The 27,102-nt window shown below is 41.4% G+C and overlaps 1 protein-coding gene across 2 annotated transcripts in view; it reads right to left on the bottom strand.

The window, feature by feature from the left end:
• Positions 1-26,798, bottom strand: part of PIK3CB (phosphatidylinositol-4,5-bisphosphate 3-kinase catalytic subunit beta) — a 191,717-nt gene extending 164,919 nt beyond the window's left edge. Inside the window, exons 1-2 of one of the 2 annotated variants that reach the window (XM_048863851.2) lie at positions 26,481-26,798; positions 23,551-23,604 (exon numbers count right to left, since the gene is read on the bottom strand). The gene's annotated coding sequence lies outside the window, so the exon portion shown is untranslated. The remainder of the gene's footprint in view (positions 1-23,550; positions 23,605-26,480) is intronic. The other variant, XM_048863850.2, reaches the window with a different exon arrangement.
• Positions 26,799-27,102: the final 304 nt, after the last annotated feature.

Raw genomic sequence — 27,102 nt, 5'->3', positions numbered from 1 at the left:
GAGAGATTGCACTGGATTATTGTTGGATTCAAGCACCATGAAGGGAATTGCTAACTAAAATGCAGAATCATTACTTCAAGTGATGCACAAACTAGAGAAAACACAATTTCACCTCAAGCTGAGAAACCAAGCTTGATGTTAAAAAAATAATATATATTTACTTGTAAAATAAGCAAATTAAGGACCTGATCCTGCAAGTTGCTGAGTACCCTCCACTCCTGTTACCATTCAGCAACTTGTCAGATCAGGCCTTTCGTACAGATATCTTTGATGGTGTGTAAACATGGAACCCTACAATATCCTGTTCACAGAATGACATTGTAGTGTATAACCTCACTTTAATATTTAACCCATTTTTTTATGTAATCTTCCTATCAGTCATTATCTCAATTCAGTTGCTCACATGTAGTGACTGAACTCATACTCAGTTCCAACATTCCTGTGCAGCACTGGGAATAGCTGCATTGTTAGAGTTTCCGTTCTTTGGATGAGATATTAAACTGAGGTCCTTTGTGTTATTTCTGCTGATTGTTCTAACTGAAGTTAAAGATCCCATGACACATTTTGAAAACGTAGCTAGCTAATTTATTCTTTTACTAAAAACCGGTTCTAATGTCCAGCAGATTCTAATGAGTTAGCTATTTCTGAAAGTGTAATAGATGCCATATCTGCCTAAACTTGTACAACCAATAACTAGCTTATCACTTCTGGAATATGTTGATTGTGAAAGGTATTATAAGAAAATCAAACGCTATTCTTTAAAATTAATTGAGTGACAGTACTGTGACTGAAATATGTAATATTTTGTTATAATTATAATGTAGAGTTTTAAACAATTATAAAAGGATAATAAATAACTTGTGATAACATTTACAGTGGACCGTTTTCTGACACTCTTACAATAAATAGTACCTTACTCCTTGAGATAGGAGCAACCCCACTGAAGTCGATGAGATTTCTCATGTGCTTAAAGTTATGTTTATGTCCCTTGTTGAGGCAGAGCTGACATGAGTAAGGACTTGTCTACACTGGAAAGTTTTTTTTTGGTATAACCTAACATGCAAATTTAAATCAGTATAGTTAGACCAGTATAATGCCCCCATGCAGACATTCTTATTCCACTATCAGTGCATTTTTTCAGTTTAATTTATGTCACTCTGGAAGAGGTTTAATCTAAACAAACATAAATAAATAAACAAACCCATTCTTATACCAGAATAGGAGTGCCCATATGGGAGGGTTACAGCAGTATAACTATATTGGTGTAAGTGGTAAAACTTTCTTGTGTTGACAAGGCTGGAGGATGGCAGAATCCAGCCCATTATTCTCCTATCCAAATGGTAACAGCATACAACATTCCTCATTACTAGGTCACCTTATTGACTGTTGGAAAACAATGTCTAGTTATTAAAGGGTGTGTGTGCTGTCAATTAAAATAAAACCTCAGGAAACATGACAACAAAGCTAAACTGTCCAATAGTTTTCAACTTAAACTATAGCGTAGTTTATCCAAGGGTAGCATAAAAAGATGTTTTTCTGTTGTCAATATATTCTCCTCTGCTGGGACACACGTTTTATATCTCCCAGGCTAATGGTTTATTACTACTCTTAGCAAAGGGCAAAAAACTAGACAAGAGATTAATAAATAGTAGAAACTAGAACACAAATTAAGGATTTTAAAAGAAAACACTTTTTTCCTTTCTTCCTTAAATCTGTTTTCTAGCCTATGCCTTTTCATTAAGACCATTTTGATCATATGGAGAATTTTATATTTTATATTTCTCATGTGATTCAGTGTTTTGAAAAAAGTTAACAGAGTAATAATCAAATCATATAAATGAAGATATATATGCTTGGTAAATTAACAAGGTAATCAATCACATCCACAACTTGCAAAAACAGACTCATCTCTGAATTTGGCCTTGCATGAGTGTGAACTGGTGTAACATGCACCTTCTTTCAGTCTGCTTAGGGCCTTATTCTCCTGTCACCCACACCAGCATTGTAAGTCAGCAATAACCACAACACAAGATATCGGATATGCACAGAGGTAAAACTGATGTAAGAGAGAAGACTCATGGCCGTAGGAGACATAAACCCTATGTAAATTACACCAGCTTAGTCTCTCTTAGATTCAAATGCACTCATTGATGTGTAACTTGCACATTACCTCTGAATTTGGTCAAAGTGCCACTCATTAATCATAAAGACTTCCTCAAACACAAACCTTCCTTTATGTTAGCTGAACTGCGTGTGATGTGCAAAGCCAGAAGAAAGTAAAGGTTACTAGTTTAAATTACAGCTACCATAAATATAGTTATCACATTAACTCTTCATTTACCAAATTAAAACTTAACAATTGGATAACTTTCATCTTCCTGTGATCTAAGCTGGTTAATATACTCTACTTTACTAGGATCTAATATCAAAAAGCTGCTAGAGGCCAATAAACTACACTGATTGAAAAGTTCATTATATGTAGGGCCCTTTGTTTTCAGTTTTTACCAAAAACCAGCAAAAATTCTCAGGTTTTGAAAAACCCAGTATTCAGGTTTTAACCATTTTAACCCAAATTTTGTAAGTGCCAGAATTCCCTGGGCCTGGTTCCCACTATGTACCATCCAGGCTAAACAGCAAAGTACACCTGTGCAAGGGAAGGTAACTCTTGGTTGGTGGCTGCTGCAGATTTGCACAGGGAGCCTGGTCCCAGCACCCAAGACTCCTGAACACTGCTGCGATTGGCCCACTGGGAGCAGAAAGCTGCACCCAATAAGTACTGGACCCTGTCCACTTCCCTGCTGAACAAAGCCCCCTCACTCCTGGCCCCACCCTTCAGTGTGAACCCAGGGCCCATCCACCTTCCCCTCATCCCCACCCCCCTCCCTGATGCCCCACCTTGAGTGCCAGGCCTCCCTGTCCCCCTCACACTGACTCCCATGAATACCCGGCACCCTCTCCCACCACATGCTGTCCCCATCAGTACCAGACACCCCATCCTCACCTGCCCCTGTGAGTAGCTGAGCCCTTCAGCATTGCCTGGGGATATGTCACTGTCAGGAGAGGAGCCTCAGGGAACAGAGCCCCATCTGCTTCCCCCACTGGACAGAGCCCCCTCCTGACTCAGCTCTTCTGAGGAGTGCACAGCGCAGGGAGGAGGGTAGTGGCAGCCCCCCTGCTTCTGGCGAATGTGTGTCTCAGGGTACATCTACATAGAGATAAAACACCCATGGCACAGCTGTGGGGAACCCAGGTCAGCTGGCTTGGGCTGCAGGGCGAAAAATCGCTGTGTAGACATTCAGGCTCAGGCTGGAGCTTGAGCTCTGGGACACTCCACCCTCTAGGACAGGGGTGGGCAAACTACGGCCCGAGGGCTGGATCCGGCTCGTCAGGGCTTTGGATCCAGCCAGCAGGATTGCCACCTCCATAGCACCACAAGCCCCACACTGCTACTGGAAGCGGCCGGTACCATGTCCCTGCGGCACCTGGGGGAAGGGAGACAGAGGGCTCTGCGCACTGCCCTCACCTGTGGGTACCTCCCCCCACAGCTCCCATTGGCCAGGAACGGAGAACCGAGGCCAATGGGAGCTTTGGGGGAGGTACCCACAGGTTAAGGCAGCACGTGGAGCCCTCTGTTCCCCGTCTCCCAAGGGCTGCAGGGACGTGGTGCCAGCAGCTTCTGGGAGCGGCATGGGGCCAAGGCCAGGGCCAGTGCAGGCAGCCTACCCTGGCTCTGGTGCATGCTGCTGCCACCATAGAGCCCCTCCAGGTAAGTGGCGCCAGGCCGGAGCCCACACCCCTCCTGCACCCTGCACCCCAACTCTCTGCCCTGAGCCCCATGCCGCACCCCTCCTGCACCCCAACCCTCTGTCAGGTACACAGGAAAAGCCCCAGGAAATTTTGAATTTCATTTCCTGTTTGGTCAGCATGGCGAACTCAGCAGCACAGGTGACCATGCAGTCCCAGAATCGCAAACGAGCTCCAGCATGGAGCGAACGGGAGACACTGAATCTGATCACTGTATGGGGAGAAGAATCTGTTCAGGCCGACCTCCAATCAAAAAGAAGAAATGCTAATATATATATATGCCAAAATTGCACAGGGCATGGTGGACAGAGGCTACAACAGGGACACACAGCAGTGCCAGTGAAAGTTAAGGAGCTCAGGCAAGCCTACCAAAAGACAAAGGAGGCAAATGGTCACTCTGGGTCAGAGGCCCATACATGCCGCTTCTATGATCAGCTACATGGCATTCTAGGGGGGACCCTACCACTACCCCACCACTGTCCATGGACATCTGCAAGGGGGGAGTCTCAAGCAACAGGGAGGAGGATTTTGTGGATAAGGAAGAGGAAGAGGAGAATGCGCAGCAGGCAAGCGGTGAATCCGTTCTCCCCAGCAGCCAGAACCTTTTCATCACCCTGGAGCCAATCCCAGATTCTGAAACCAGAGAAGGCAGCTCTGGTGAGTGCACATTTGTAACTACAGTACAGGGTTTAAAAGCAATAGTGTTTAATGTTTGATTTGCCCTGAAGAATTGGGGTGCGTTCACAGCCAGTACAGCTACTGGAAAAGTCTGTTAACATGTCTGGGGATGGAGCGGGAATCCTCCAGGGACATCTCCAGGAAGCTCTCCTGGAGGTACTCAGAAAGCCTTTGCAGAAGGTTTCTGGGGAGGGCTGCCTTATTTCGTCCTCCACGGTAGGACACTTTACCACACCAAGCCAGTAGCAAGTAGTCTGGAACCATTGCAGCACAAAGCATGGCAGCGAATGGTCCTGGGTTTTGGTCACATTCAAGCAACATTCAGTCTTTACCTTTCTGTGCTAGCCTCAGGAGAGTGATATCATTCATGGTCACCTGGTTGAAATAGGGGAATTTTTGTCAGGGAACAGTAAAAGGACCCTGTTCATGCTGGGCTGTTTGCGCTTGGCTAAAAGGGATCATCCCAGAGAATAGCCACATGGTGGGGTGGTGGGGAAGGGTGTGCAGCACATCCACCCAAAAACCACAGCCCCTCCTTTTAAATGGCAAACCCAACCGGCATTGCTTGTTATGGGAAAGGAGGGCGCTGCAGTTTGAAACCATTCCCACATGTTATGAAGGCAGAAGAAGCCAACCCCACATACCCTTTGGCTTACCATGGCTGCCTGGAAACCGAATTCTGTTGCCCAGCCATGTGTGATGTGTCACCATACCGGCAGGCGCTCAATATAAAAGGCAAAATGCAACCTTGTACCTAAAGCACATGTGCTGTCTGCTGTGAATGGCTTGATTCACTGTGAAGGAGTCTCCCGTTTGTTCTCAGAAATATATCATCTTAAATTTTACTCTCCCTTTTTATCCCCCCACAGGTGCAAATGTTTCTATGCTCCCACATCATCTCTGTCTGTGAAGTTATCGCAGATTAGAAGGCGAAAAAAACGCACTCGCGATGACATGTTTTCTGAGCTTATGCAGTCCTCCCACACTGATAGGGCACAGCTGAATGCATGGAGGCATTCAGTGTCAGAGGCCAGGAAAGCATTAGGTGAGTGCGATGAGAAGAGGCAGAAGGCGATGCTAAGGCTAATAGGGGAGCAAACGGACATGCTCAGCCATCTGGTGGAGCTGCAGGAAAGGCAACAAGAGCACAGAACACCACTGAATCCACTATATAACCGCCTGCCCTCCTCCCCAAGTTCCATATCCTCCTCACCCAGACGCCCAAGAACGCGGGTCGGGGGAGAGGCTCCGGGCACCCAGCCACTTCACTCCAGAGGATGGCCTAAACAACAGAAGGCTGTCATTCAAACAGCTTTGATTTGTAGTGTGGCTACAATAAGCAATGTGGCCTTGTCCTTCCCTCCTCCTCTCCCCTCCCCTCCCCTCCCTTCCCACCCTACCCGGGCAACCTTGTCAGTTATCTCACTTTTTTTTTTAAATTAATAAAGAAAGAATGCATGGTTTCAAAACAATAGTGACTTTATTTCCTTTGACAGCTGTGATCAAAGGGGGGAGGGTGGTTGGCTTACAGGGAATTAAAATCAACAAACGGGGGGTGGGTGGGTTGCATCAAGGAGAAACACACACAACTGTCACACCACAGCTGGCCAGCCACGAAACTGGTTTTCAAAGCCTCTCTGATGCGCAGCGCGCCTAGCTGTGCTCTTCTAATCGCCCTGTTGTCTGGCTGCTCAAAATCGGCCACCAGGCGATTTGCTTCAACCTCCCACCCCACCATAAACGTCTCCCCCTTGCTCTCACAGATATTATGGAGCACACAGCAAGCAGCAATATCAGTGGGAATATCAGTTGCACTGAGGTCTAACCTAGTCAGCAAACAGCGCCAGCGATCTTTAAACATCCAATGGCACATTCTACCACCATTCTGCACTTGCTCAGCCTATAGTTGAACTGCTCCTTACTACTGTCCAGGCTGCCTGTGTACAGCTTCATGAGCCATGGGAGCAAGGGGTAGGCTGGGTCCCCAAGGATAACTATTGGCATTTCAACATCCCCAACAGTAACTTTCTGGTCTGGGAAGTAAGTCCCTTCTTGCAGCTGTTCAAACAGCCAAGAATTCCTAAAGATGCAAGTGTCATGCACCTCTCCCGGCCATCCCACGTTGATGTCAGTGAAACGTCCCTTGTGATCCACCAGTGCTTGCAGCACCATTGAGAAGTACCCCTTGCGGTTTATGTACTGGCTGCCAAGGTGGTCTGGTGCCAAGGTAGGGATATGCATTCCATCTAACACCCCACCACAGTTAGGGAACCCCGTTGCAGCAAAGCCATCCACTATGACCTGCACATTTCCCAGAGTCACTACCCTTGTTAGCAGAAGGCCAGTGATTGCATTGGCAACTTGGATCACAGCAACCCCGTAGTAGATGTGCCCACTCCAAATTGATTCCCAACTGACCGGTAGCAGTCAGGAGTTGCAAGCTTCCACAGGGCTATCGCCACTCGCTTCTCAACTGTCAGGGCAGCTATCATCTTGGTATTCCTGTGCTTCAGGGCGGGAGAAAGCAACTCACAAAGTTCCAGGAAAGTGGCCTTACGCATGCGAAAGTTTCGCAGCCACTTGGAATCATCCCATACCTGCAACACTATGCGGTCCCACCAGTCTGTGCTTGTTTGCCGGGCCCAGAATCGGCATTCCACTGTATCAACCTGCCCCAATGCCCCCATGATGTCCCAATTGCCACATCCCGTGCTTTCAGGAATGTCTATGTCCATATCCTCCTCACAATCATCCTCAGTGCTGGCGTCTCCTAGCCAGGTTCTGCACATACTGCAGGATAATGTGCGAGGTGTTTACAGTGCTCACAACAGCAGCAGTGAGCTGAGCAGGCTCCATGCTTGCCATGCTATGGCGTCTGCATGGGTATCCCAGTAAAAAGGCGCTAAACAATTGTCTGCAGTTGCTTTCATTGAAGGAAGGAAGGAGGGAGTACTGACGACAAGTACCCAAAACCACCCACGACAGTGTTTTTGCCCCCATCAGGCATTTGGAGCTTAACACAGAATTCCAATGGGCAGTGGAGACTGCGGGATAGCTACCCACAGTGCACCGCTCCATGAGTCGATGCTAGCCATGGTATTGAGGATGCACTCCGCCGACTTAATACGCTTAGTGGGGACATATACAATCGACTGTATAAAATCACTTTCTAAAGATCGACTTCTATAAAATCGACCTAATTTCGTAGTGTAGACATGAGAAAACTAAGGCTATTTGTTGTTTTTTTCTGTCCTCCCATCCTGCAACATTCTGCATAATTACCCAGAAAACTTTGATACTTTTTTCCACTAATTTTCACCTGCTTTTCAATTTTTATAATAAACACTGATTAACACTTAAGAAATTCTAAATGAAATAAAAACCGTAAACAAGAGACCTTAATTACATGAAATCTTCATCTATGTAGTTAACAAGAAACACAAAAGTATAACAAATGGAAATGTACTGTATAATTTCACTAACAATACTAATTCTTAAGTACAAAAGGTCTATTAGTTCATTAGAATCTGAATTTTGAATTTCTTGGCTTTTGTGAGTGTCACAATTTTAATGAAAGTGTCTTTTTTTTAAAAGAAAAAATCATGGAAAGTGATAAAACTTGCATTTAGGCAGTTTTAAAAGTATTTATATTTTGACTGAAAATGCATATGGTATACACAAGCTTCTTAGGACTTATGAATATCTATTCTTATCATAGAAACATTTATTACAGAATTGGTCTAATGGCCATGGGACCTGATCCAACAAACCAAGTCCCACTGAAGGCGCCAACTTCCCCTCTAGCCGGTGGGTGCTTGAACCCCCCACCCCCCGGTCCCGCAGCACTGACTTCTGTGGAAGTGGGAGTACACTCAGCACAAGAAGGCACCTGTAGATAAAACTGAGTGTTTAAATATTTTTTCTTAAAATTTCATTTGTCAATAACTCAGGCACACCACCAAAAAATACTACTTTCTGGTCAGGACATAATGCGGCTAAATTCTCACTATTTGGAATTAACACCATTTCTTCCAAACCCTAATCTCCAAAAGATAGTGTTCAAATACATTTTGGAGCAGCATCTACAAAATTATAGTCACTGCTCATGGTACACAATGCAATAGTGGTTCTGGGCCTATCCCTAAATTGTCGGTACATGTGTCATTTGTCATTAGACAATTAGACATTCGACATTGTTAGTCACACTGAATCACAGAGACATGCATTACTTCCAAGAATTCTGTTTTAAACTGGCTCTTTGAAATATATCTGCATCATCTTGACTTTTAGAGCTAAATTCCCAACATTGTTAATTTTGAAGTCTGGTTGAGGGACATCAAAAAAATTAATTTAACAGCTTAAAGAGAAAAAAAAGGTTTTGTCAGAAAAAAAATACACCAGTCTCAATTGTTTCAAGCTTTCTGTTGCATCTATTTTTAGATCTTCCTGTGTTCCCAATTATTCATTAAACTATCTCTCTCACCCACTCTCCCAAGCAATCTATCATAACAAATTTGAAAGTCTTATTTATGTGAATCATCCCCCTTTTAAAATTGACCAACCACACAAATGCTGCTGGTTCTATTTTTATAGTGGCTTTGCCAGCTAAACAAATCATATGATGGGTGAATCACACAATTACAGTCTGGATTCTGAGAGTGGATACAGAATGCAAATGGATCACTGCCAATTTAGCTTTACACTTTTCAATCTATCCCTCTCACATCTTTCATATATTACTGTGACATCCTTCACACCAGCACTGGAGTTGCATTTGTCTTTCTTACAACATAGCTGTTTACTTTGGTCCCAATTCAGCAAAACATTAAGCAGGTGCTTAAATCCCATTAAGATCAATGGGGTTTAAGCACATGCTTAAGTGTTTTGCTGAATAGGGATGGTTTGCTGAAAGAGCTTTTGAGAATAATACCCTACTTATATTACAGAAAGAAAACTGGATCAATTTAAATTGGCAATGTATATCTCCCTCCTGCTTGAACACAGTGATGTATTGGAGGCAGTTCATAGAAGCCTTTTGTTAAAATTCTACACAGGCTGGAGGCGAGGTTGGGATGGTTTCCCTGTCTCTGATGGAGTTCACACCTTTTCTGGATATTGTTAATCACCTTTGCCAGAGATGCCATCACTGTGGCTCATAACAATACTTTGGAAGGATGACTTTTCTGCCTTTGGAATAAACCAGATTGCATTAAATGACAGGAATGTTCAACAAAAAATGGTCCTGGGGGAGAATATGAAATCTTCCACCCCCAACCCCACCCCAACTGAAATTACACAAGTTGACTAAGATGTTATATATGTCAATATGTTAAGCAATGTGTAAACATTTCAGTAAGTACATATAATAAGCCCTTGTTTGCCAAATCGCATTGCCTCTCTCCTTGGTTATGAGAGAGTTCTCGTTAAATGGGAAAACTACATTCCCTAGTTCCTCTCCCTTCAAGAACATGAGTCCCCGATACATAAGGTTTAACCTAAGAAAGTAATTTTATTGATCACTGCTTGAACTCCTTCTCGATATTTCCCTATACTGTATTTGTTTTCACAAGTTTTAAAATCTCTCTCTCAAATATGTCAAGAGAAATGCTCTTTTCTATGACCTCTGATGGGCTTTGTAGTGGATGTTGGAGGGTCACCTTCAGCCCCCAATTTAAACCTCTCCAGTGCATCATCAAGGATCTACAACCTATCCTGAAGAACGATCCCTCACTCTCACAGATCTTGGGAGACAGGCCACTCCTCACTTACAGACATGCCTGCAACCTGAAGCAAATACTCACCAGCAACCACACAACAAAAACACTAACCCAGGAACCTATCCTTGCAACAAAGCCCGTTGCCAACTCTGTCCACATATCTATTCACGGAACACCATCATAGGACCTAATCACATCAGCCACACCGTAAGAGGCTCGTTCACCTGCACATCTACCAATATGATATATGCCGTCATGTGCCAGCAATGCCCCTCTGCCATGTACATTTGCCAAACCAGACAATCTCTACACAAAAGAATAAATGACCACAAATCAGACATCAAGAATTATAACATTCAAAAACCAGTCGGAGAATACTTCAACCTCACTGGTCACTCAATTTCAGACCTAAAAGTCGCAATTCTCCAACAAAAAGCTTCAAAAACAGACTCCAGCGAGAAACTGCAGAATTGGAATTAATTTGCAAACTGGACACCATTAAATTAGGCTTGAATAAAGATTGGGAGTGGATGTGTCATTACACAAAGTAAAAACTATTTCCCCATGCTAATTTTTTCCCCTACTGTTACTCACACCTTCTTGTCAACTGTTTGAAATGGACCATCCTGATTATCACTACAAAAGGTTTTTTTTTCTCCTGCTGATAATAGCCCACCTTAATTAATTGGTCTCGTTACAGTTGATATGGCAACACCCATTTTTTCATGTTCTCTGTGTATATATATCTTCCTACTGTATTTTCCACTGCATGCATCCGATGAAGTGGGTTTTAGCCCATGAAAGCTTGTGCCCAAATAAATTTGTTAGTCTCTAAGGTGCCACAAGGACTCCTTGTTTTTTTTGCCATTCTCACAGTGTTACAATTTTGATGCCAAGAGAGAGGGCAGGAGCAATTTAAGTCCCATCATGAAAAGCGTCAGGTTTCTTTTCACACTACTGAGGCTTTTTCACGTAATAATTGTATTTTTCATCATGAACTGTCCAGAGGCTGCTTCTTGAATTCTAAGGCTCTGCACTTCCAGTGGGGTTATTCTGGGATGTGAGATCATAGACCTATGTCTCCTTATATTGATGCCTGCCCTAGTGGAAATCCCCTTGAGAAGTAATGCTGTGTCAAGCATGCAAATTAATTGTGTGTACTCTATGTAGCATTAATTCCCCTTCCTTGAAGAATTCCAGGGATGAAGACTGGTTGCCCCAAAGAGCCTTAATTCCACTGGGTTTCCAAGCCACATCCCTTCTTAAAGATCGAAAATCCATCACCTTCAAGGGAGAATGCAGAGGAAACTTTACAAGAGAAAACTCAGAGAGAGTTTCAAGTGGAATTTGTTCTCTCCCATGAATTTCTCCTGTAGTGCCAACTTTCCTGATGAATTTCTACTAGGTTATACTTACAGTTCTGCTCTGAGAAGTGCATGTAAACATGACACCTTCCTACTCAACATACCTATTTAGAGTAGTATCTGTTCCTTTTAGTGGCAAAAGCAACTTATTCCCACTAGTCTTGCAGAGGCAACAAAGATTTGACCAGATTGTTGAGCATAAGCAGTTAACAAATATTTCAAGGGACCATTCAAGGTGTAGTGGCCTGTTAACACTTCTCCAGTCATCGGGAGGAAAAGAAGAGGGTGCATCGGTGAGGTTCTTAGTGAGTTACAGATTGTTGTAAGAAGTCATAAATCCACTGTCTCCATTCAGTCCATGATTTTAGTGCCTAGCAAAGTAATGAATTTAAGTTCCCAGGCTCATCTTTTGAAAGTGTTGTGCAGGTTTCGTTTGAGTATAAGGACTGAGAGAGAGTGATCACTTTATGAAAAGTTTTCACTTATAGGTGATACGTTTTTGTTGTTTATCATTTTCCTGTGTGAGTTCATTCAAGAGCATAGTGATTGTCTGGTTTCACTCACATAGTTGCTAGTGGGGCATTTGGTGCACTGAATGAGGTACACCACATATTGTGTTAGGCATTTGGAGGATCCATGGATCTTGAAAGGTGTGTTGTGAAGGGTGTTGATCATTGTAGCTGTGGAGATATGTCTGCGGTTTTGCATCTGTTGTTCTAGCAGGGTCTGGAGCCACTTTCAGTTGGTGTCCTGGTCTGTGAGAAGCTTTCTTCTGATGATGAGGTTGGGAGGCTGTTTGAAAGCCAGAAGAGCAGGTTCAGGAAAGATTTCCTTCAGAATGGGGTCCCAATTGAATATAGGTTATAGTTGTTTGATTATACCCTTTATGGGTTCCAGTGTGGGGTGGTAGGTGACAACTTGTCAGAGGGGGTTATTTCTATAATGAAGCAGGTTCTCTTGGAATATCTGGGTGGCCCATTCCATGATACGATCTACTTCTGTGGTGGAATGTCCTTGTTTGGCGAAGGCAGTTTTGAGCGTGTTAAAGTGTATATCTTGATGGTGTTTGTGGCATCCCTGACAGGACTTGCTCAAGAGATGCTAATTGTTTTCTCCAGAAGATAAAAAGCAGAGGAAGGAAGGAAGGGAGCTGGTGGCTGGCAGTGGGAAGAGAAAGAAACTCAGCAAAAGTCAATGATGAGGGTGAGTGCGCAAAACTAGGCCACACAGATGCTGGCTCTTCATACATGAATGGCATCAGCATAGAAACAAAGTAAACACCTTTTCAGAATGAGCCTGCCCTACTCAGGGCAGTGCTTCTCCAGCAGACGGTTGGTGGGAGTTTGACATTTGCACTCGGATTGTCATGAGAATAGCAATCCCCCCCTCCCTGTTTGGAGCTGTAAAGACTGCTTCAATGAAGATATGTGCAGGAGTGCTACTTTTCAGATGCCTCTTGGTTCCTCCTAGTGGGGAAGGTGCACACATCCTGCTATGGGACAGAGTGAACTGCCTACAAGCAACTTTTGGGTGTGCCTTTGGCTAGCCGCAGCTGTCTGTGCAGAGCTTTATGGTTTGGTGAGCAGAGTTTTCTTCCACAGGAATGAGGAAGTTACTGCACACATAATTTTTCTTGTCTGGTTAAGGAGTTACTAAACCTTCAAATTTTTTAACTTAAAATACCAGGGCTCTAGGTCAGTCTTGACTGGGGTAGCAGAAAAACTCACCAGCTTCCAGGTTAGTTGAGAAATTCTACTCCAGCTAGCAATCTTATTTTTTTCAATTTAGGAAGCTGTACGCAATAGCAATACTGTTAGTATTTTGTTCATCTGAGTTTGGAGGTAAGCTCCGGACACAGGAAGGTGATAACAGTAAGAGAAAGTATTTAGTCCACATGCACCCCCTCCACGTCTGCCAATCAGAAATTTCTTCATGTCCCCTTCCCACGCTTCTTCAACCAGTCCCTCCTGGTGCGTGGGAAGGGAGTGCTACCTCTGCAGCAACTCCCTTTATTCCCAGTCCTATCGAAAAGTGGTTCTTAACCAGGGGTACGCAAAGGTCTCCAGGTGGTACATCAACTCATCTAGATATTTGCTTAGTTTGTGATACGTTTGTATTTTTATGTCTGATATTGTAAACAAGTAGTTTTTAAGTGAGGTGAAACTTGGGGTACAGAATACAAATCAGACTCCCAAAAGGGATACAGTAGTCTGGAAAGGTTGAAAACCACTGCTATAGAAGCCGTTCTACAGGTGGTTAATGTGAGTGAGAGAGAGAGAGAGAGAGATGGTTTGATCGGGGTCATACCTTTGATTCAGCTATTTCCTGCATTTCTTTCTGAAGCAAATGCAGTTTCAAAGGCAATTATAACTTTATCATGGTGGTCTAGTTGCCTGTCAACAATGGCACACAGGATTCCCTGAACAACAGTGTAGTCCCTTAACATTTTGTATTCTCTGAGAGCATCTGCTAGGGAAAGAAGAACATAGAAGGCTGACATGAGGTGATTATTTTTATACCAACCAATATATGGGGTGTTCTGTTGCTGTCTATAGCTTTATATCAATATACTATAGTGTGTATATATATCACAGTGCTGTCAGCTGAGCCTGTTCCAACTGCAATGATCTTCACCATAAAGCTACACTGAGTTGCTGAAGCAAAACATTGACGTAATCCCATTAAAACAGAACACAAACTGCCTCTAAGTACTCCATCAGAATATAACACTTTTACTAATGCCAGTAGACAATTGGTACAAATATGTTACATTTTAACTTTAAGTTAAAACTTTAATTTTTAACACATGCTAACTTTATCCTTGAACCAAGTAAAAAGGACATTCACACCACTTTTAATGACATCAAAAAGCTCTACAACTAATTTTCAGACAACAGTCAATGAAATTCTAATATGGATATGGAGAGGAGTGGTATTTTCAAGAGGCTAAGGGTGTTGGACACCTGAAAATGACACCCTAACCCGCTTACACCATTTACAGAGAACAGCCATGATTTATTAAAAAAATTACACTAATGCAAAACATACTTCAGTTTTCAAAATATTTCCTATAGACTTCAATATAAATCATCATCAGATTATACCTGTTCTGAATCACAGAATCATAGAAATGCAAGGCTGGAAGGGACTTCAAGGGGTCATCTAGTTCATCCCCATATGCTGAGGCAGGATTAATTTACCTAGACTATCCCTGACAGATGTTTTCTAACCTATTCTTAAAAACCTCCAATGATGGGGATTCCACAACCTCCCTTGTTCTAGTGCTCAACTATCCTTATAGTTGGAAAGCTTTTAGTAATATCTAAATTGAATCTCCTTTGCTGCCTAAAAGCTAAGCCTATGAGGCTATTACTACTTGTCCTACCCTCAGTGGACATGGAGAACATTGATCACCATCCTCTTTATAACAACCTTTTCCCATATTTGAAGACTGTTATGTCCTCCCTCATCCTTCTTTTCTTTAGATTAAACATATCCAATTCTTTCAACCTTTCCTCACAGGTCAGGCTTCTAAACCTCTTATCAATTTTGTTGCTCTCCTCTGAACTATCTCCAATTTTTTAATATCTTTCTTGAAGTGTGATGCCCAAAATTGGACCCAGTACTCCAGCTGAGGCCTCACCACTGCTATAGAGAGGGGAACAACAATATCTCTTCTAATTCTACTTTAGTAATGTTTTCATATAACACTTAACATGAATAAAACACACTCATGAAGTCTTTAAATTTTTAGACTTGTGTGAAATTACTATGAGAAAAATATTTGTGGAAAACTATTCCAGGAATTTAAAAAACAAACAAAAGGTATTCAATTTATTTCCAGTATTTTTTATTTAAAATTAAAATAGGTTTTAAAAGATAAAAAGAATCTATACATATATATTTATAAACCTATTTTAATTTCAGATAAATATCAATGTATATTTCCATTCAAATCTTTTTGTGCTTGCAAAAGAAATATAAATTTATGACTAAACAGAAAAGTAGGGCATTCCTGTAGGTTAGCTTTACTATGAAAAGTATACACCATTCTCTAATAAACCAGCATTCATATTCCATCTATAACAACATTTTACACTAGTTTCACGTCTATTGGTAACTTTGTTATGTCACGATCTCTGTTAGAAACTCTAGGAAAGGTCAAGGTAAACCAAAATGCAGGTCTGTTTTCCACAGAGTTTTAAAAATATTGAATTATTCAGGCAATTCAGTCCCAGACCTGTGGCCATGAAAGGTAATGGGAATTTCATTATTTACTTCAATCATAGGAGCAGGTTCTAGCAGTCCAAGTTTCTTATACCAGTGCCCCATTGATGTAACCTCATTGGTATGTCTCCTCCAACGCTGTAAGGGAGGGGAGAGTCAGATTTGTGCCTGACAGGTTAAGCATGTATTCATAATTGAGTATTTGTACAGAAGCAGAAGTAGGTCTGGATAGCTTGATGACAACACTGTCCCTTCTATCCTATATAATTTTGGGGCTAACCTTTCAAATGTACATTTTCACCTTTAAATTTGTATTAATGTTTGTGCAATTGGAAGACTAAACAAATAAAAATAGTTCACAAACACCACCCTGCTGCCCAACCAACTTGACTTACCCAACCAACACTCAGCCTAGGATGAAGGAAGAAACAAAACAAGAATCAGGGAGAGCCCCTGCTTACCCTGGAATGGGAGGTTGGCTACTTGCAAACACAAAACTTAGCCTGTTCAAATTCTCTTTTAAGCCACTGGAAAGACTCATATTTCAGTGGGAGTTGCATTGAGACCTGGTACCTTTTAAGCTCAATTTCCACACAGTCTTCCAGCTTTTGCTTAAATACAATAGTTTTACTTGATTCTACCATGTTACTTGGAAGGCTATTCCACTTTAAATGTTCCCTCATTAACTTAAATCTATATCAGAGTTTTAATCAGACTGTGTGAATGGAGTAGTCCATCCTGGGTATCAGCTGCTTGGGAGAGATGCCATGAAAAGGCCTGTTAACATATCAGTTTAAATGTACGTGATTTGGATACAAATTTAAAATATAAACATGACATTTCCTGCATAGAATAGGTCCCTAAAACTGCTTTTAAGCTAAACCATTTAGTATTTGGACTCAAGGGTATGTGTGTTTGTGCTTAAACATATCACACAAACTTACTTAACCTTTGTTTAGAAGCCAAGAGATGGAGTGATAGTTGAATTATCAAATTCTCGAGAATTTTTCATTGTAAATAAGTCCATAATGAAGAAAAATGATTTAGATTTTGTCAGACTGACTCAAAAAGCATTCTACATAGCTCTCATAACTTAGGGTCCAACAAAATCTACTCAAATATGAAAATTTAACTGGTCCTTAATCCCAAATTAAGACCCCTTCTTATTCCCCAACAGCAGTCAGGGTAACCTTTTAAAGTGAACTCATTCTGACGCATCATAGATAAGCAAATAAATAAATAGTGTATCGAAGCCACTGGGCCCAATTCAGGACTTAGATTCCATAAGTCACAATTCTGTGAATGACTTCCATGTGAATTGTATCCTGTGTACCTTGAAGGCAGATAATGTAAGAGTTCATGTCATAGTACCTTCCAAAGCACTTCAGGGGCTAACACTGCTCCAACACATATTGCTATACTATTACTTGTCAATTTTGCTCCTTGCCACACCATTCCTGTGTTAATCATCTTGTTTGTGGGTCCCCCTGTGCTAAATGATTTTTAGAACCCTGCATGGATACAAAATTTTTATTCACATCTGATCTGCAATCCTCAAACATATTCTGTGGATATCCGCAGATATAAAGCAGATATCTGCAAATTTGCAGGGCTCTAAGGATGTTCTGTTGCCCTTTTCTTAGTTTCCATAAATAGAGATTGCAAAACTGACCTTCAGTACTGTTTTTCCCCCTCCACAGCTCATGGTTCTGTAATAGGCATGCCACACTGATCTTATTGTCACTAAAGAATAGGTGAGATCCTTCCTCCAAGGACAACAAAAAATCTATATGGAAACTACTTACTATCGAATAAAGAGGCAGGGCTATCATACTGTGTAAAAAGTTAAATTACAATAGTAATACAGAAGAACAAGAAAATATGCTTTGTGCTTTTCATTATGACATGTACGTATTTCTCTACAGTGTGCCGATCCCTCTGCAGCATTTTAACTATCAGGATACTTTCATAATTGTAATATAATTTTCTTGGCATTGATAAAATACACCAGAGAGAAACTTTTATTTTGTGGTTCGAAAGAATAAACTCCTGCCTTATTTTAAACATCTAGTTTGAAATAAAAGCTTTTGGAAAGGAATTCTTCTGGACAAAGTATGAATAAATCCCATCTCCAGAATGTTAATTCATGGCATTGACATTCAATTATACATGTTCTATGTATGTGTACAAGTGTTATGACATTTTGAGTTGCACCTCTGGAGTTTCTTACAGACGGTTAGATATAGCAGCTGTCATAACATTGTCCTCCCAACCTTTATCCCAAAGATGAACTTCTAATTCTTTCTTCTACTTATGTTTACTACAGACAGAAGCAGCACCCTGCCTAACTGAATAAACATTACTGTTGCATCATTCAGCAGCAAACGACCAATTCATATTTGCTAAGTGCAAAAAAATCTACACCACCACCACATTACATAATTACAATAAGGCTGATAATTTAAGTCTACTAAAATCGGAATGAATGCCTCTGTGGCAACTTTATCATCATTGTTCTTAGTTAGGAAGCCCTTATAGTCCAAATAAAAAGATTCCAGATATAGTGATTCATTGATTTTTTTCTATGATGTATAAACATTCTGTATAATGAGTATCCTGAATAGTAATCTGCATTATTACAGCATAGAAAAATATCAGTTGTCTCAAATTCTGAACATTTAGGCCTCAGAACTGCAAACACACGAATAACTTCATACATGGGAGTAGTCCCACTGGGTCCAGTGATCTTTCAAAACCAGAGTATGTGCTCTGTTCATGTCAGATACTGTGAATCTTACTGTGTTCCAGTTCATTCCATCTTTTAAACTAACCTTGCTATCGAGGTCGACTACACTTTTCCAAGGTTTCGTGTTCACCCTTCCCCCCCACACACACTCAGTTTTTCCTATCTGATATACATTGTAATGATATTAAAAGGACTTTAATAAAAGTACTAACTTAATTTCTTTCCAGTGCTTCTATCCAAACTGGCCAGCTAACTATGAACTTTTGAAAGGTATTTGGCAGAGGTCCATCATTTGTCAAGTTATTTTTCCAGTTTTTTGTTGGTGTAAGTTTTAAAACTGGTATCAAATGATTTTTGTTACATCAGTAAAAAGAATCTCTTACACTGAGCTGAAGTTCTTTAGTATAAAGAAAAGCCCTCCCTAACTTCCCCCCCCCCCAAAAAAAAAATTAGATGAACTAAGTACAAACTTGAAAACCACTCTAGAGTTTCTGGTTAACAGCCCAACTTCCATTACTCCCTGATGCTGCGGAAAAGAGCAGATACTCAGAGCAGCATTCCAGACCACTTGTCAGGTACGAATTTCTTTCTTAATTACATTATTTTCTGAAAGCTACATCATTAGCTATGGACCTGGTGCGCTGTCCAGAGGTGCTGCACGATCCTGTATCATTCTGCTGGTCCAACAGTTGTAGTAAATCAATATTGCCAATCACACATGAGGCTGTGATTGCTATACCCAGTTCCCACAAGGTTTTATTAATCACTGAGTGGTATGCTGCCTCTGGAACAGCCAGCTCCAAGTTCTGGAGACTGAAATGGAATCAGTAGACTGGTTCAAAGCCTTTCTTACAGTTGCTGCTAAATCATAATTACTTAGAAATATTGGCTGTGGCAGACTAGGAAGAGGAACAAAGAGTCTTACTCATGGAAAAAGATGACTAGTCTTATGAACGATTCAGATGATGGATATATGAGCCCATAGCTACCTTTTAAAGTTTATGCTTAAATTGGGAACTGCATTAAAAAACCAAATGCCCTCCAGAACTTCTCTCATTAAGATCTCATGCAATTCCGTTTGTTTTGTATGTTGTTTACACTGTATTCTTTATCCATCTGTGACCCATGTTACTGCTTCCCCCACCAGTTACATTAATTTTTTTTGCACCTTATGTAATCTTAATTTTACCATTTATGTATGCCCACAATAAAAAGGAAGAATAAAAAGCAGAAAAGCAGGCCATGGCATAGGAGATATGGCCAAGCAAGGGGGTGTGGCCAAAGTGCTATTGAGCTCTGGCAATTTCCAGCTGTGAAATGTCTCCCACCCTCCACTCCAGGAGCCATTACCAATCAGCACAACTTACTGCAGTCCTTAGACTGCTTTAAATCATGCTGTGTTCTGAACTGGCTGCAGAATCATAACGAAATGGGAAGATAGTATAAACCTCCTTTACAACCCCAGTACACAAAACTGCACCAATTGCGGCCCTGGAATTTGGTGGATTTTTAAAATTATGTGACTAAGACTCTAACCCATGTTTGTAATTGAAATAGTTGTTTTCAACTTGTAGCTATGACCAAGCAGTCTTTTTTTAAATGACATCTACTGTACTGTACCTTTGATTGTCAGAAAAAATAAGGAACTTTCATACTGGTTTATAAAATGATCACACTACATGGGCTCAAACAGGTGACAAATGAACCTTAAGAAATCTGGATGCTCGGTTCCTATAAGCAAAGAAAGCACACAGAAATGGGAATATTTAGCCAAACGCATTCAGAGTCTGCACAATTATGCCAGAAATCTTATGAAAACTAGCTCTCTCTGAGATTTTTGGTGTTCCCAGCATCTGTTTGAAGCAGAAAGTGCAGAGGTGCACCAAAATGAAAACTTGCTATCATGTAGGGAAATGTTATCCCAACCTCAAAAGTTCTGTTAATGTTTAGGTCATAATTCACATATTCCTCACACAAACTAGAATAACTGTCCAGTAATTCTAACAGCAAAAATATATGGCATGTTTAGGAGGCTCTTATCTTCCCATCACAAGAACAAACAAGTACAAATTCCTCTAATGAATATTACAATAATTAACTAACAGTCGACCTAATATTTAATCAGTGCTTTGAAAATACAAAGCGTTGTCAGGATGAAATTGATCTTTACTATTTTAAAGAGCAGTCTTTGGTCCAGATCTTCAGTTGGTATATATAAACTGGCACAGTAGAGTGAACTATGAACTACAGTTTAATACCAGGTTAGCATCTGACCTATTCTGTGTGGTTGCTTTAATTAAGGTTTCTGGTAACTGGATATTTGACACTAAAAGAAAGGAAGCACTGTAAACATCACTTAAGGTAGGTATAGGAAAGTTCATCATGGAATCAATTAAGGATCAGAGCCCAAAAGTCTCAGTAGGAAGTCTCTATCATTTTGAGAGTTGAGCTGGAGCTTGAAGGAAATTCAATTCCTTACGTATTCTATAAAATAGACAAAGTTTAGAGGATACCTTGATCGTTTCTATGGACTTCAAAAAAGCAGACTTTTACTCAGAGAACTGGTAAGTAAGATTTTTTTTCCATGGAACCTAAGGGAAACAGGAATTCAGGAGAGCTGGCAGTTTCTCAAGGAGACAATATTAAATTCACAACTGAATTCAACTAATTCCGATCCAAAAGAAAGATAGGAAGAATAGTAAGATACCAATATGGCTCCATCAGGATCTCTTTAATGACCTGAAAATCAAAAAGGAATCCTACAAAAAGTGGAAACATGGATTAACTGATAAGAAGGATTAGAGAAAAACAGCACAAGCATGTAGGGACAAAATCAGAAAAACTAAGGCACAAAATGAGTTACACCTGGCAAGGGACATAAAAGGCAATTAGAAGAGGTTCTTTAAATACATTGGAAGCAAGAGAAAGATGAAGAAAAGTGTAGGTCCTCTACTTAGTGGGGAAGGAGAACTAATAACTGATGACATTAAGAAGGTAGAGATGTTTAATGCCTATTGTGCTTCCGATGAAGTGAGTTGTAGCTCACGAAAGCTTATGCTCAAATAAATTTGTTAGTCTCTTAGGTGCCACAAGTACTCCTTTTCTATTTTGCTTCAGTCTCCACTAAAAAGATTAATGATGACTAGATCCTCAACACAATTAATACTGACAACCGGGGGAAGGAACGCAAGCCAAAATAGGGAAAGAACAGGTTGAAGAATATTTAGATAAGTTAGATGTATTCAAGTCAGCTGGGCCTGATGAAATTCATCCTCTGGTCCTTAAAGAACTAGCCAAAGCAATCTCAAAGCTGTTAGCAATGATCTTTGAGAACGCCTGGAGGACGGGAGAGGTCCCAGAAGATTGGAGAAGGGCAAACATAGCACCTATCTTTAAAAAGAGGAACAAGAAGGACACAGGGAATTGTAGACCAGTAAGCCTAACTTCAGGAGCTGGAAAGATACTGGAGCAAATTGTTAAACAATCAATTTGTAAGCACCTGGCGTATAATAGGGTTATAAGGAATAGTCAGCATGGTTATGTCAAGAACAAATCATGCCAAACCAACTTAATGTCCTTCTTTGATGGGATTACTGATCTAGTGGATGGGTGAGGGAAAGCAGTAATGTGATACACGTTGATTTTAGTACGGCTTTTGGCAAATTTCTGCATGGCATTCTCATAAGCAAACTATGTGGTTGAGACAAATTTACTATCAGGTGGGTGCACAACTGCTTGAAAGACCACACTCAAAGAGTAGTTATCAATGGTTTGCTGTCAGACTGGGAGGGTTTTTCTAGTGGGATCCCGCAGGAGTCAGTCCTGGGTCTGGTACTATTTGATATTTTCATTAATGACTTGGATAATGGAGTACAGAGTATGCTTATAAAATTTGCAGATGACACCAAGCTGGGAGGGGTTCCAAGCACTTTGGAGGACAGGTTTAAAATTCAAAATGACCTCGACAACTTGGAGAATTGGTCTGAAATCAACAAGATGAAATTCAATAAAGACAAGTGCAAAGTTCTTTACTTAGGAAGGAAAAATCAAATGCACAACTACAAAATGGGGAATAACTGGCTAGGTGGTAGGACTGCTGAAAAGGATCTGTGGGTTATAATGGACCACAAACTGAATATGAGTCATCAATGTGAAGCAGCTGCAAAAGAGGCTAATATGATTCTGGGATGTATTAGCAGGAGTGTTGTATGTTGACGGTGACTCCTTAGCCACATTATGGTTCTGATTTTCAGCATGCTGAGCACCCATCACTCCAATGATGTCTGTGGGAGCTCAGCACCTGTGAAAAATCAGGGCTTAACTGCTGCGAGATACAGGGTGTTGGGAAGAACTAGCAGCAATGTTCAGCAAATTCTTTTCTTCTCCTCTCAGATTCATTAGTTTGGAAATATTGGACAGTAGGTAGCATATCTCAATCAGTGTTTATGAACAAAGCAGTGTGGGCAGGAGGAAGAGGAAATGGTGAATAAGGTAGAGGAAAAGATGGAAGCGAGGAGGGTCAGAAGGTTATTTATATTTTTACAATATCTTTAAAATAAAGTTCCAGCCTATGGAGAAACATGTGGCAGATCAAACCTTTCAGCACACAGGAAGACAGGAATGACCATACTGGAGTATATCTCAGGTCATCTATCCAGTATCCTGTCTCTAACCTCTCTCAGTGCCAGATATTAGAGACATCCACATTAATATCTGGCAATCCTAACTTGAGAGTCTCATAGGTCCGACCTAAAAAGCTGTGTGTTACTACTATCCACCACAAATTTTCCTTTTTGTTAAAGCAGCACTGTATGAAAGAGAAGGGAAATCTACACTAGAAGTAGGGAAGCTGAAATGATACAGCATACAATTATTTGTGACAGATGGAGCCAAGGATGAAACTTGATATAATGTACAATGTCACGGCTTATCTTTCTCCTGGTTCTCAAAACATTTCATTTGAACGTGTGTCATAAGTGTGCAAAATCAGCAGTGTATGAAAGGGGCCACTTACTCATAGCAGAGTCTTGTAGGGTGAAATCTTAAGGCCCATGGAAGCTTCCTAGTCCTGTGGAAGGAAATTCTACGTTAGGATAACATGGCAAGGAGTATTTCACTGGTGGGTCTTTCTATCCCCCTACAGCATTGGCTTCTTTACTAGGGCTAGTCCAAAAAAAAAAAATCCATTGAAATGGTTTTTTGAATGGGAAATTGAGCATGACAAAACAATGTTTTTCATGAAAAGTTTCTACTTATGGCAGAAAATTTTGACTTTATGCTGAAAAACAAACACCCCAAAACTGAGACATTTTCTTTTTTCAACCAAAACCAAAATATCATGCTGAAAACCAACACATTTCACTCTGGGAAATGCTGCTGTGGTTCCTCATGGGAGTCCTCTGAGTCAGATCCCCACTTGGACTACACTTCCTATAATGCACCATGGTCAGGGACTCCCATGATTCACTGGAGTGATTTACCAGGATGGGAGACCACAGTGCAGCCTGGGAGATGTAGTATGGTTAGGGAGCCTGCCCCATAGAAGAGAATAGGGGCAATGATGCACCCAAATTCAATTCCCAGGAGGCACTGTGGAAGCATTCTGAATCAAAGGTTTTGAATTTTCATAAAAAATTCAGGCAAAAAAAGTTTTTTTTATTTTCTAAATTTTAAAAAAACAACAACAACCTCCACTCCTTCCCTCTGAGGGAGTCCCGGAGACTACTGCTGCCAACTGTGGAGCCAACCGCATTAGAAAGAGATAGGGGGCTCAGCAATGGGGATATTAAGCGTAAGCTTCCCCCCAAAAAACTGGTGCTTGTGAGAAGGTAAGATGAAGGATTGCAAGGAGCTCAGTTCCTGCACCTCAACTTCTTTTTCCCTGGGCATTTCTTCAGCCTGTGGACCTGACCCTTGCTGGCTGACAGCTCAGTTTCAGAGCTTGCCTACTCTTATTCTCCACATGGGACCAAAGTTAACAGGGAACATGACAAACTGTCCTGACATCACCAAACACTGGCACATTGTTTTTGAGGTTTAGGTATAAACCCAGCTACTGATATATCACCGTTGAAGCATCATTTTAATACAGGTCCCCATCACATGGAAATGTATACCCAAAATGTAGTGCCACTGAAGTTTTATGAGCTCTCTTGCAGGATGTAATGGTATAATACAAGAAGTAAACTTTATAAATAGCAGACTCGCAGCAATCTGCTTCATGCTTTAACAGCTCTTCAGCTAAAGTAACCTGCAGCATGCTACACCTCTCAACACAATGTGTGGTTTGAAAGGGACGCATTACAGCAAGAACCTCTTCTGGCCTGTTAGGAGTCAGAGGTCTATTTGGGAGGGAGTCTGGCCTGCTGGGTAAACTGAGTCACAGGTTATTGATTGGATGCTTTCATGAGGAGTCACATCCTGAGACAATGTGAGAGTTGGGCTAGGCCCAGTGAAAAGTTTAGCTGAGAAAAAAATACGGAAATTGATGGTATCCAGAGAAAACCTGGGTATGCTAAAGAAGACAAGCAAGCAACTTTAAATGCTTTCTGTTATTAAAGAACTACGGATTATAGCTTTGGACAGTAAATATGGAAAATGTTTAAGGAAACAGATAACACTAGGGAAAATTAGGACTTAGTTTAACTGACGAAGGGAGTGAGCAGGACATTCTTCCCCTCCCCAGACCTGCCCCAAAGGCCCTAACCCACATTGGCTCCTCACACAAGAACTGGAGGAGCAGCAAGCTGATAGATGGGTGGAACTTTGAAGGTGCTGCCAGTCACTGTTCCACACGCCCGGATGGGGAGGGGGCTTCCTGCAGTGAAGGTGGCAATTTGGCAGCTTTCCCCAAGACTGCCCTCCTCTTGTCTTGCTTCTCCACCACCACTGTCTTACAGGACATTTCTTGAAGCTGTTGACTCTTCCCTTGTGGGGGCAACAGCTCTGGTGGGGCCCCTTGGACTTGTGCCCCCCACCTGCCCAAGAACCATACATGCAGTGGATTTACATCCCCGAGGGTGTGAATCAGGAACTCATACAATTGACATCCACTGAATGAAAACTGAGTGAGCAGATTGCTAACAAGATGAGAAAAGCCATCCGTGGATGTAGGGCTATCAAGTAAGAAAACCACACATGGGGGTGGAAGGAGAGGCAGGCTACAAAAGGGGGCCCAATTCTCCTCCCATTGAAATCAGTGGTAGCTTTGTTGATGATATGGGAACAGGATCTGGCCATATGGCAGTTCTGCTTCTGCACTCTGCCTTGGGTGGTGCCTGTAATGTGTGGGAAATCCCAGGGCTTTCATAGGAATTAAAACAACTATGGAAAGTCAGTGCCATCTCCTTCATTTCTGCACTAGCCAGAATAATCATACTGTTGGCCAGAAGCTGGTTCCCAGAATGTGTTATTAACAGACCTTAAAAAATGAAAAAGCTCAGGAAGTCTTTTAAATAAAAGAATCTCAAATCTCTCAGCTATTAAGTAGTTAATACCCCATCCAGATAGAGTAAAGAGATTGAATTCTTTCTGGCTTTAACAAATAATTTAAGTATTTTTCAATCAATATTCAGCAAAACAGTGCATTACCAGTGATTTTCTTTCTACAAGTGTTAATAACATTCATCTCCTCTCCCCTCATCTAAAACATTTTACTTCTGTAGACACAAACTTAGCTGGCAAAAATCAATTCATTCCCAGTTTATTATAGTCCTAGCTCCTCACCACTTACTTAACTCATAGCAGAGTATCTCCTGTAAATTTAAGCACATAAACCACAGCAAAAAGCAGGTCAGGCTGTAACTTTTGAAAACAAGGCTCCAGGAGGTGAGGAGACAGAATTTCCTGGCTAGATGACGTAACACTTTATAAATAGATGAACAATCACTCTGAAAGCCTGTTTTCTTGTAAAGAAGGGAGGGGGGAAAGAACCTGCTTTCCTACCCTTGTTCAGGTTTCTGGATCAGATCCTCTAGGAAGGTGGGACGTAGCTGTCCTAGTTTGTGTGTGTTCTTTGGCCAGGTTTCCACAAACACACACGTAAATTACACAGAGGCTCCACTTATCAGCACAGCTGGCGTTTCATTCCTCCCTCCTGTTCCTGCAGCACACCCAATTTCCTTTGAAGTTTTAGTCCTTCAGTCTCCCACCGTGTATCAATCCAAGGTACAGGCTGAACCTTTTCCCTCTCAGATTTCTACCAAGTGAACAAATAAAAGCTGGTAAGGTCTGAGCTCCTGTTGAAACAGAATGCTTTTGTCAGCCTTCAGAAAGCCTAAATAAAAGATGGGATCTGCCAGTGACTGGTATGTAATGAGTAAACTCCTCCTCTTGGCTGGCAGGGGGAGGGTGTTGGAAAGATAGAGTGACTGTGAACAGACTGACTTCCTGCTTGGATGAATAGGAAGGTGGAGCTGCTGTGCTGAATTAATATTTTCAATAGTGTTATACACAAACACCCATGCATATACACAGACACTTAAAACAAAGGCTGCTCCAAGTACACAAGAGCCAAAATGCAGTGATATTTTGAACAAAAACTTTCTTTAAATCAGTTAAGTAACTA

The sequence above is a fragment of the Caretta caretta genome, chromosome 9 (assembly GCF_965140235.1).
Source record: "Caretta caretta isolate rCarCar2 chromosome 9, rCarCar1.hap1, whole genome shotgun sequence".
Taxonomy (NCBI): Eukaryota; Metazoa; Chordata; order Testudines; family Cheloniidae; genus Caretta; species Caretta caretta.
The sequence above is the reverse complement of the archived record's forward strand: the minus strand, read 5'-3'. Positions and strand labels throughout refer to the sequence as shown.